The sequence below is a fragment of the Narcine bancroftii genome, chromosome 3, assembly GCF_036971445.1.
Source record: "Narcine bancroftii isolate sNarBan1 chromosome 3, sNarBan1.hap1, whole genome shotgun sequence".
Lineage (NCBI taxonomy): Eukaryota > Metazoa > Chordata > Chondrichthyes > Torpediniformes > Narcinidae > Narcine > Narcine bancroftii.
In genome coordinates, this window is record NC_091471.1 from 112,301,802 (window position 1) to 112,313,834 (window position 12,033).

Below are 12,033 nucleotides of genomic sequence, written 5' to 3' on the forward strand. Positions count from 1 at the left end.
CTAATAATTGTCTTCTGATGTTCTGATCTGCATTGCAATATAAAAGGATGTTTCCATGTGAATTCTTACTCCTTATCTGTACGTGGCTTAAACAAAGATGTTCAAAACAAATATGCTTTCTTCTCTTTGATCCTTCTATTTTATTTATATTTATCATGGAAGGAGTATAGGAGCAGAAGGCCTCAAATACAGAAAATCAACAGAGTGCTCCATCCCACCCCTAACTCATCTTCCATACCATTTTTGGCCTTGCAGGCTATCACTCATAGCATAAAACCATATTGGATAAAAACAGTATGACTAATGAAGAAGGGAAGGGAGCCCGAAAGAAACTTTATACCCCTGATGAAATTCCTTTCAGAGGCCGACCAGTCACTTTAGTAACGTAGTGTTCAATCCCCTTGGTAATGGTCAACAGAAAGTATCGGAGCCTCAATAACCCACAGTCTATTCTGCCTTTACGGTCAATGCAAGCTAAAAACTCTCCAAGCTCGCCCTAACCCACAGTCCATAGCGCATGCGCACTGGAAGATACTGAATGCACGAAGCCTCTGGACCGCGGGACACCCACAGCCAAACTGACAACGGTAAGCAATGAGCCTTTGGCTCATACACTGGCCCCTAATTATTATGTTTCAAATGATAATTGCACAATTATAAACAACAATCAAATTTAGTAAATTTTAATTTTATATAGATCTTCTTTCTTCATTCTTTATAGCCTTGAAAAGAGTGATCTTTACCACCACTCTGGACCAGTACAGTCTGTGTAGTGGACAAGCAGCAAGGTCCCAAAAAAAACAAAAGTAAAGTCAGCCAATTTTGGAGTTTATTTTACTGTCACAGCATTCTGTTAGGAAATTTGAATTCCACCAACAGACCTGTGGCTCTTTAACGAAATGATGTTATTATTAGCAGCTTTGTCAAGAAAGTCTGTTTCAAGAACACTGTCTCTATATGCATTCCCAATGCGTAATGGAATATTCATTGTGCTTCTGCAAGTTGATGCAGCCAGGCACACACAGAATCCATTTGATCCCTTATTTACATCATAAATCAACTTTGATTTCACAGCCCTGTTCTGGCCCATTGCTTCAGCACCCCCAGAATTTTTGATTCATTGCAAAACCAATCCCATAATGTAAATACTGAAAGTTGCTGGAATGTTATACAGAAAACTTGCAACACCCTCGCACTTTATAGTCAAAAATGACTGGATGTTTTTTCAATGCATGTACCAGAAGATCCTCTCTAATTATTACGACAGTCACCCCAGCACATATAATAATTTTGAGCACCAGAAAAAAATCAAACCAAACTTGGTTACATCCACTGGCTTTGAAAAAAAAACTTGAGAATGTGTCACAGACCAGCACGGTTCCCTTTATGTCTGAACAGTCTCATTGGCACACTAGTAAACATAGGAGGCATTTGGATTCAAATTCCAATTGCTTGGATTAGGAATAGTTCTGTAAGCATCAAGCCTGGGGTGCATAATATTCACTTTTCCATATTTCTCGCTTCTTTGGCTGCATTGGCAGATCAGGCTCCAGTAACTACATAATCTGCACTCCTCTCTTTTAATCCAAAAAGATTTAAAGATGCAGCTGGACTGAATTGTCCAGTTCCACCTCCCTGGAGAAAGATCACTTTGTAGTTTTTGGGAAAATTTAGTAGTTCTTGCCAGTCATTTTCTGCAGTATTGACAATTTTGATGAAGTCTGCCAATCTATGGCTCATTTCCAGAACACTAGTTCCAACCCCTCTGTAATCAAACAGCTCTTTCTATGCTTCTGAATTCTGGTGAATAACCACAGCTTCTTTTAAAGGATGCTTAACAGGAAGGCTCTTTCTGTCTCTGATCACTCTTCCAAGCTCAATAACTGACTGCATTTGAGTGACTGGTGCCTCAAAATATTTATCAATAGCAGATTTCCTTACTTGTGGGAGCATGAGGTAGTGAATTCTTTGTGTATCCTTATTTTCTACAGAGTATGGATCAACCAAGTGCCTTGTGTTCTGGTACATGGGTTCAGTGATAAATGGTGTAAAGGGTGCCAACAGTCAGCATATGTCAAATAAAACAGTAAACAAAGTTACCAAAACTCTTTGTTTTAAAATATTTTTATTGAGTTTAACATATAAATCCTACATACAAAGTCATCTAATATAACAAACAACAGGTCATATACATATATCACAAATTAAACATATGTAAATCATAAACCTATCCATAATTGTTTATTTAACTTCTTTAAAAACATCAAATTCTATCACTATAGTAATTAACAGTATCCCTTTCTCATATCCCAATATAGTCCTGGATAGAAAATAAATAAAACTAAATTAAACAATACCTTTATATAAACAAAGGGTAAATTCCATCTTAATTAATGACAACCATATTTAAACCCATGTTCGACTAATTACCTTTTTAATTTAAAAAAAAGATTTAAAGAAAAAAAGAAAAATCCTCTGACTGCTTTAGCCCCTCCCTCTCAACAAGGTTAACTTGTAAAATTGTAAAGATGTGGATTGAGTAGTGACTTTCGGACATCAGACAGTCTCCAGAGCATCCAGACTTAAATCTTCCAATTATTATAGTATTCTGTGAGTGGGCCCCACATCTTGTTAAATTGAAACTTTATATTTTTAATGTTGAATCTAATTTTCTCCAAGCTTAAACAAGACATAACATCATGTAACCACTGGGCATGAGTAGGTTCCAAACGTTTTTTCGCAATTTTCAGTATCATTTTCACCCTTTAACCATCTATGCTTCATTTGCAAAAATTTGACTAGTCTGGGCACCATAGTGTAGAATCTGTTTGCTTCCGTTTCTGATTTGAACAATTGGATTAACGATTGTATAAATGCAAGCATCCATTTGTCCATGACATTGGCACTGTCCTCAACTGTACTTTCATTGAAAAGAAATTGAATACCCTCTGCCTTCTGCAGTCTCTGAATAAAGAATCTATATGCATTGTACCAAGGTAGAAAGATATCCTTGAAAACATCTCTCACTCATTAAACTGTAAATTTCTATTCTTTTGATCCCTTTTCTCTCCCATTCTCTGAAGGAAAGGTTATTTATTGTGAAAGGGATTAGTTGATTTTGTGTCAATATTAATTTTGGTAGTTGATAATTTATCAACTAATTTATAAGTTGTCACCATCTTCATACAGATCTATTTCCTTTTTAAGTACTGATTATAAATTCTTCTTCTTTCTTTGGCTTGGCTTCACGGACGAAGATTTATGGAGGGGGTAAATGTCCACGTCAGCTGCAGGCTCGTTTGTGGCTGACAAGTCCAATGCGGGACAGGCAGACATGGTTGCAGCGGTTGCAGTGGAAAATTGGTTGGTTGGGGTTGGGTGTTGGGTTTTTCCTCCTTTGCCTTTTGTCAGTGAGGTGGGCTCTGCGGTCTTCTTCAAAGGAGGTTGCTGCCCGCCAAACTGTGAGGCGCCAAGATGCACGGTTTGAGGCGATATCAGCCCACTGGCGGTGGTCAATGTGGCAGGCACCAAGAGATTTCTTTAGGCAGTCCTTGTACCTTTTCTTTGGCGCACCTCTGTCACGGTGGCCAGTGGAGAGCTCGCCATATAACACGATCTTGGGAAGGCGATGGTCCTCCATTCTGGAGACGTGACCCACCCAGCGCAGCTGGATCTTCAGCAGCATGGACTCGATGCTGTCGACCTCTGCCATCTCGAGTACTTCGACGTTAGGGATGAAAGCGCTCCAATGAATGTTGAGGATGGAGCGGAGACAACGCTGGTGGAAGCGTTCTAGGAGCCATAGGTGATGCCGGTAGAGGACCCATGATTCGGAGCCGAACAGGAGTGTTCCTCCATCAGCCAGCTCCCCACCATGACTACCAGCCCCCCCACATCTCCATCGGGCACACAAATCTCAAAACGGTCAACCAGTTTACCTATCTCGGCTGCACCATTTCATCAGATGCAAGGATCGACCACGAGATAGACAACAGACTCGCCAAGGCAAATAGCGCCTTTGGAAGACTACACAAAAGAGTCTGAAAAAACAACCAACTGATTATAAATTAATTGCAAAATTACTAGCAAACATATTAGCGAATTGTTTACCGCAGTTGGTGAAATCGGATCAATCAGGATTTATTAAGAATAGAAGGGCAGCAGATAATGTATGTAAATTTTTCAATCTGATACAGCGCAAGAAAATTTTTTTTTTTTTTTTGAAAAAAAAATAACAGTGGCAGTAGCTCTAGATGCAGAGAAGGCCTTTGATGGGCTGGAATGGAGCTTTCTTTTTGAAGTACATCAGAAATTTAAAATACTAGAAAATTGTATCAAAGCCCTATATAATAAACCTAAGGCAAGAGTGGTAACCAATGGGTATATTTCAGATTATTTCAACAAAACAAGGATGCCCACTATCACCTTCCCTTTTTGCCTTGGCAACATTTATATGTTAACCATTGGCAGAAATAAGAACAGATAGAATGATAAAGGGAATAAGGAATAAAGAAGAAGAATTTAAAATTAGTTTATTTACGGATGACATTATAGTATATTTAACCCATCCCAAATAATCAATAAGAGAGGTTACATACCAAATTGAAAGAATATGGGGCGATTTCAGGGTACAAAGTTAATACTGATAAAAGTGAAGTAATGCCAATTAATACAGCAAACTATACACAATGTAAAAAAGAATCCCCTTTTAAATGGAAGGTACAGGCAATATGTTATTCAGGCATCAGAATAAAATCATTTGTTTAAACTACCAGGCATTAATTTAAAAAATCCAAGATAACTTGGAGAAATGGAAAGAGTTGCTGATAACTCTAATAGGGAGAGTAAACTGTATCAAAATGAATATATTTCCATGGTTGCAATATTTATTTCAAATGCTACCTATTCCCGTAATGGAAATTTTTTCAAAAATTGAATAAATTGATAAGAAAATTTATGGAAAGGTAAGAAACCAAGAATAGCCTTGGAAAATTTGATGGGGACATATAAACAGATTACAGTTGACAAATTTTAAAAACTACTATAGATTCTTGTCAGATTTTTATAAGGGAGGAGAAAAGCCAGCCTAGCTTAGGATGGAACTATATAAACTAGGGGAAAATGTTTCAGAACATGTACTTTACAAGTGGAATGAGAAGTTAGTGCAACATCAAAGTCTACCAATATTACATAATATATTAAAACTTTGTGTTAGGATACATTTCGAGCAAAAGTTAATAAACTATCAAATACGAAATATGTTGCTACAACAAAACCAATTAATGCCTTTTACAATGAGCAACATTTTAAGGAATGGTCAAGAAAAGGAATAACAAGAATAAAAAACTGTTTTCTGGGCAACAACCTACTGACATTTGAACAGCTAAAAGATAAATATGGAATATCATATGGTTCAATATTTTCATACTATCAATTAAAAATGTACTTAAAAGAAAAGCTGGGAAATGATCTAAGGTTGCCGGAGGGTAGTAGCTTTGAATATATAATCACAGACACTATGATAATTAAAAAGTTTATTACAAATATGTATATTAAATTACAAGACAAAGGAAAAGATGAGGCAATATATAGACCCAAATGCCATTGATTTAAACATACAAATAAATAATGAAACCTGGAAGGAATTTTTGCTGGCACCATGACAAATACAATAAATGTCAGGTATCAAATGATACAATATAATGGGCTTCACAGACTATACGTAACACTTCAAATTAAAGAATGGAATCAGGCATTATCTGATAAATGCTTTCGCTGTAAACAAAAAATTGGTACAATGGTACATTCAATTTGGACATGTACAAAAGGTACTAGATCAAATTACAAAAAGCAAGATACCAAAAGACACAGAAATTTTTCTGTTAAGCAATATAAAAGACAAAGTGTTAAAATTAATTTTAAACAGATTCCAAAAATGATTTATCAAGATTGCATTAGCAGCTGCTAAAAAGTGCATAATGATAGCTTGGAAAATGGAAACACCCCTGAAAATACAGCAGTGGCTCACAGAAATAAACAAATGTATTCCATTAGAGAAAATTACTTAAAACTTGAAACAATTATGCACAAAATGAACGAATTTGGGACCCATATATAAATTTTATTGGTAGCTGCAACCTTGGGCCTCCAGCTCTTAACTCCTAATGAGAAATAGTATACGTAAATAAAAAGTGAATCATGCAATATTTAGATCAGACTTTGCTTCTAAGGGATTAACCAACACTTTCATAGGACTTCCCTTTAAAGGTAATCCAATGGAATAATGGCCATCAACTAGCTTGGAAGATTTTGAGACTAAATCCAAGATCTGCTTGGCTTTTCTTGAAGGTTCTTGGTTGTCACTGAGGCACTCAGGAAAGTCGGTCCTGAACTGCTGTTCCTGCAGCTAATCAAGTTTCACAACTGATATCCTGTTGACACTTGTTGACTGCTCCTAACCATTGTCATTTTTTTCCTCATAATTGCCCATTAATCATTCAACCAAGCATGGTATTGACAGCGTAAGGTTGGTCTCCCACATTCCATATTACATCTAGTGGTTCCAGAGCCTTTGGTACCTCTGAGTCAATTAGCAACTATCTCAGAGTCAATTTCGGGTAAATGGACATTCCTTCGATGACACCACCTATCGATATCGTTTTGATGTGGGATGTTTTCTTTGCACACAGGCATAGTCTTCTGGTGTATATGCCTGAAAGATCACAAAAATTGCTGCTGTCCAGTCCAGCAACCTCTAGGCCTGAAACAATGCTGGTTTCAACAATCTCAATAGAATCCTTGACCTTCTTCCCTGAAGATTAAGCTTATTCATTAACCCCACTGCAAAATGATACAGTGCTACCTGGGTCAAGAAATGCTAGCTATGTACTGTTGCATTCCCCTTCCTGGCCTTGACTCGTACAGGCATTATTAAGAGTTTGCAGTTATCTTCACTGGCTCCAGTAAGACCACTTGTCAGAACAGAGGCCACAGCACTGTTTTCAGCTGCTTCCTTCCTTTCTGCTTGCTCCTTTTCCATTTCCTTCTTTCTTTAAAATGCAAATGTTGCAGCTGTTCGCTTCCTGCAGCTTTTGCTGATGTCCTTTACACAGGCAGCCAAAACATACTCCATTTTCTTTCATGAAAGTGATTTTCTTCCTATGTGCCCTCTTTTCCAACTGTGGACACATCTCCAAAAATGTCCACCTCCACAGACAAACAACTCTTCACAGCCGGCAAACTCTCCTTTTCCTTAGTTCCTCTATCATTTTTCTGCAACTGTCACAGTGGTGGCAAAGGTACTTCCTTTTATTCTTGGATGAGGCTGTGACTGGGACCTCCCCACATCTCTCCTCACTGTTGGAGCGTCTTTGATATCTCCAAATACTGACTCTGTTGCATTCCTCACTTGCCTTTCAAGGAAATCTACCATATCCTTAAAGATAGCTCTTTGATTGTGTTGTTCCTGGAAATCACAGGCCACAGTTCTTCATATATCTCTCAGCCAGTAGGGCAACTTTCTAATGATGACTAGTATATTAGCAGGCATGTCAGGATCATGTGTGTAGTTGATATTTTCCATAGCATTACAAAATTCTCTTAGAAAGAGGGTGTATGCAGTGGAACTTTTATGTCATCCTGTTTTATTGACTACCATGTAAGAGCCTTCTCCATAAAAGTTTTAGCAATTTTATGATCATCACCAAAATTCTCCTGCAGCAAAGACTTAGCCTTTTTGAATCCTCCATCCGAGGCTATATGTTGGCAACTCCTTACAAGTTCCCTGGCTGTCCTTTGTGATGATCGAGACAATCTCTGGGGTTTTTGTTCTTACTTTCAATAACTGTGTTCAAAGGATTTAATGAACACTTGGTACTGAAGTGGGTCACCATCAAAAACTTGAATCCTTCTTGGGCATGGAAGAGAGACACTAGCTTAGTGGTTCTCACTCTTTTTCCACTCACATACCACTTTAACTAATCCTTATCCCATCAGTGCTCTGTGCTTAGTAAAGGATTACTTAAGGTGGTATGTGAGTGGGAAGGGGAGGTTGAGAATCACTGCTCTAGACCCAATTGTTACTGAAATATTTTGCTTGAGAAAAATTGTCATTGGTCAATTTCCTTTGGAGTTGTGAAACCGTGCACATAACGAGTCAATTAGGTACAATTCAAACAGTGGTTTTCAAACTTCTTCTTTCCACCCACAAACCTCCTTAAGCAATCCCTTGCTAATCACAGAGCACTCACAGCATAGGGAATTCTTAAAGTGGTATGTGAGTGGAAAGAAAAAGGTTGAGAACCACTGCTGTAGCTGGATTAATAATACAGAAATTTAATTTTGCCTTTCCATGACTGAAATACATTGCCCTGTTCCCCGTTGCTTATAGCAGGTTAGAGATGTAATCTGTGCATGTTCACCTGGATTTCTGATGATTGACAGGAGTGTCAAGAGAGCTGTGATGAAAGATTGGCTTTGAGCTATGGCTCTCTCCATGGTTGTTATTATTGGCGTTTATGGATTGGTAACATCATGATTTGGGAGGATTTGTCCATGTGTATGCATGTAGTGCAAAAACATCTGCCTTAACATTGTGTTTTCTATCCTTTTGTCCTTTCTCAAAATACAACTCAGTACCATCAGTTACTTTGAACACCGGATCCCTTTGAGACTCCTAGTACCCTCGCCTTGGCCACATTAGCAGCAATATTTACATCCAGCTCCAGCTACTCTTTCTTCCTCCTTTCCTACTCTTTTTTTCTCGTTAGCTGCTCCTCTTTCCCCCTTAACTGTTCCTTCTGCTTTTCCTCTTGTTCTTCTAAGGCATATTTATCTTTAAGCAATATTCGTTGTGTAACAAGAGCAATCTCTTCAGCCTGAGCCTTTAAACTTGCAGATGTACTGGAGCTTGATCCAGAAAAACTTCATTTGCTTCTCCTACTTCCAACATTTGAAACACTGTCACTTGGTTGTATTTCATCCTGCATGTCAGATGTTGCCTTAATACTTGACTCTTTCTCCAGTTGGAATTGCACATCCTTTGCATCTTCATTCTCTTCAACATTTTATGATACACCTTCAGCCATTTCCAAGTTGCTGACTTTAAATTCAGTTGATGTCTTCTGCAGTGGTTTTAATCGCAACTCAGTGGTGACATCGGCAATTTTACACATCTCCATCCAACCGTTCACCAAACTTGAGCACCAAGCACGCACAGCATGAGTACAAAATCAAGTCCCCAATAGACAAGTGGAAACACCTCTAAACTTCATTCAAACTAAATAAATACACAGAAGGAATCCATAAAAAAGTAATCCTATCACTTCTGATGGCTGTGATGCACTGCTGTCAACGAGTGAGTTTCCACCATGGCAGAGTCAATGAAATTGCTGTGATTCTCAACAAATGATTCTGCCAGAGTGTTGATAGGGCATTCTGCTCTGGGATTAGAAACCCTGGACCCCTCTGTGGCCGATGCTCAGACCATTGGTGGAGGATTGCTGTCAGTGGCCTGCCTTCGGAATTTCCAATATTGCCACCATATGTATGCTCCAAACAGAAGAGGGATGTTAGGACTGTTTCCCTCCAAAAATGTCCAATTCAATCCAGACATCTATTTCTGTTGACTAATTGTAGCGACTACTATCCATAAAAATGCTGCTCAGAGGCTAAGTGGCTTCTTTGACGTGCTTGAGGAATTCACGACAAAGTCCAGATGAATTTTAAAACAGTTTATTAATTAACCCAAAAGGACTCGTAATGTCCGTGGTAACGTTATTAATAATATCATAATGTGCTTTCTAACGATAACACGTAACAACCGGTCTCTTCAGTAATGTAACGTTCAATCCCCTCTGTAACGGTCAACATAAAATATCAGAGCCTCACTCACCCACCGTCTATTTGCCATTATGGTCATTGGTAGGCTAACAACTCTCCAAGCCCACCCCAACCCCCTGCACAAGTGCCAACCCCCAGTCCATAGCGCATGCGCACTGGAAGATGCCGAATGCGCAGAGCTTCCAGACACTGGGATGCTATCGACATCCGTAGCCAAAAGCAATGAGCCTTTGGCTCTTACAGCCTCTTGTAGTAGATAGAATCTTCTGTTCAACTAGCTACCAGTGTACCTGAATGAATTGATTATAACAGCCTGTAAATGTGGAACTTCCCAAGCACAGGGGGAAAAAAAATACAATTCTATTCTGTCCAATTCAGCAACTTTATTAATTCCTGTCTGTGATGGGTGGGGTGGGGGTGGGGAGGGAAAGAGGGTGATGTGGTACTGTAGTGGTAATCAAAAGCTGACATATTTTCTCTGAACAAGAATGGAAGCAATCCAACCTCCATTCATTGCAAATGCCAGAGCTTTAGCAATGTCTGGAATGATTCTACCACTAATTGGAAAATACAGTTTTTATTCAACCTCTTGCATCTTCAATTATTTTCTTTATTTAATCATTAATGTTATATTGCTTGGCTATCTGTGTACCCTTATCATCTTAGAATAAATCTAACTGGGTACTAACTAAAAGCAAACATGCTGAAAATATGAAATAAAAATTGAAAATACTGTGGAGCAGCATCTGTGGAGGGAAAACAGTTAACACTTCAGGATGGTGATCTTCCATCAGGACTGGAAATTTGAGAAAACAAGAATGTTTTAAGTGCAGAGTTGGGGGAAGAGTGGACAGAACAATTGGATAAGGTGAAGACCGAGACAATCCAGATGACACAAAAGCTGGCGATGAAACTGAGGTGAATGCTCATTCATTTCATCTATCTGTATGGAGTAGGTTTAAGTCGAGAAGATGAATGAACACAGGAGAACATTTTTAAAAAAACACATTTGAATATGGCATTTGCCGGAAAACCAAAATAAAAGAGGATGCTGGAAGAACTGAATAGGTGAGATTGGATTTGTGGAAAGAGTTAAACTGAGATAACATGACAGGTTGATGATCTTGCATCAGAACTGACCAGATATAGTCATTAAAACACAAGGAAAGTGCTGGAGGAAATCAGATGAGTCAACAGCCATGGAAAGCCATGGTCAGCCATCTTTTGGGGCCAAAACTAATCATCAGTGATAGTAAGATACACTAGTTATATTGGGCCTCATTGGAAGTGTATCAGAGTCCAGAGACAGAAGTTAGAGTGGGATGGGGAATTAACATTACAGGGAAATGAAAGCTCAGGGATATTTTTTCAGTCTAAATGAAGGGGTTCTATAAATTAATTACACAGTTTGCATTTATTTTTTCTAATATAGAGAAGATCACTTTGGGAGCACAGAATGCAATGCACTAAATTGAAAGAAGAGCAAGTAATTCATTGCTTTGCTTGGAAGGAGATTTGGGTCCCTGGATGGTGAGATGGGATGAGATAAAAGGACGTTTATATTGCTTGCAGTTTCATGAGAAGGTATTATAATAAGGGGATGCTTGTGAGTGGGGATCAAAAAGCAAACCAGGGAATTGCAAAGGGAATGGTCCCTAAGAAATGTTGAAAAGTTGTGGTGGGGGGAGGTGGTGTGGTGGGAGATGTATCTGTAACTGCCATTTCACTGAAGGTGCCATAAAATTATAGAGTATGGAACGATGCCCTACAGCCCAACTTGTCCATACCAGTCAAGTTGCCCACTTAAGTTAGTCACATTTGGCTCATATCCCTCTAAACCTTTCATATTCATCTACCTGTTTGAATGTTTTTTAAACTTTGGAATAAAAGGGGGTGAAACTTGCAGAGGATCTGTTGAATGTGGAGTTGGGTAAGTAAAGGACAGGGTATTTCTATCCTTGCTGTTTATAGAAGAGGATGTGAGAAAACAAGTGCAGAAAATTGAGAAATTGCGATTGAGAACCCTGTTGTCTATGGTAGAGGGGAAACTATGATGTCAATTAACCCTATTATTTAAGTTTCACTGATTTACTAGATTGGAAAGATTTTTGTTGAACTTTCCTTTGTGTATTAATAAATTTAAATGTACAGCACGGTAACAGGCCACTTCAACCCATGATCCTGTGCTGCCTA

General features: G+C 38.5%; 1 protein-coding gene and 1 pseudogene across 1 annotated transcript in view; one reads left to right on the forward strand and one right to left on the reverse strand.

The window, feature by feature from the left end:
* Nucleotides 1-12,033, forward strand: part of smim14 (small integral membrane protein 14) — a 65,975-nt gene that overhangs the window by 10,498 nt on the left and 43,444 nt on the right. The window lies entirely within an intron of this gene.
* On the reverse strand, nucleotides 830-7,039 carry LOC138759619 (phosphoserine aminotransferase pseudogene; annotated as a pseudogene).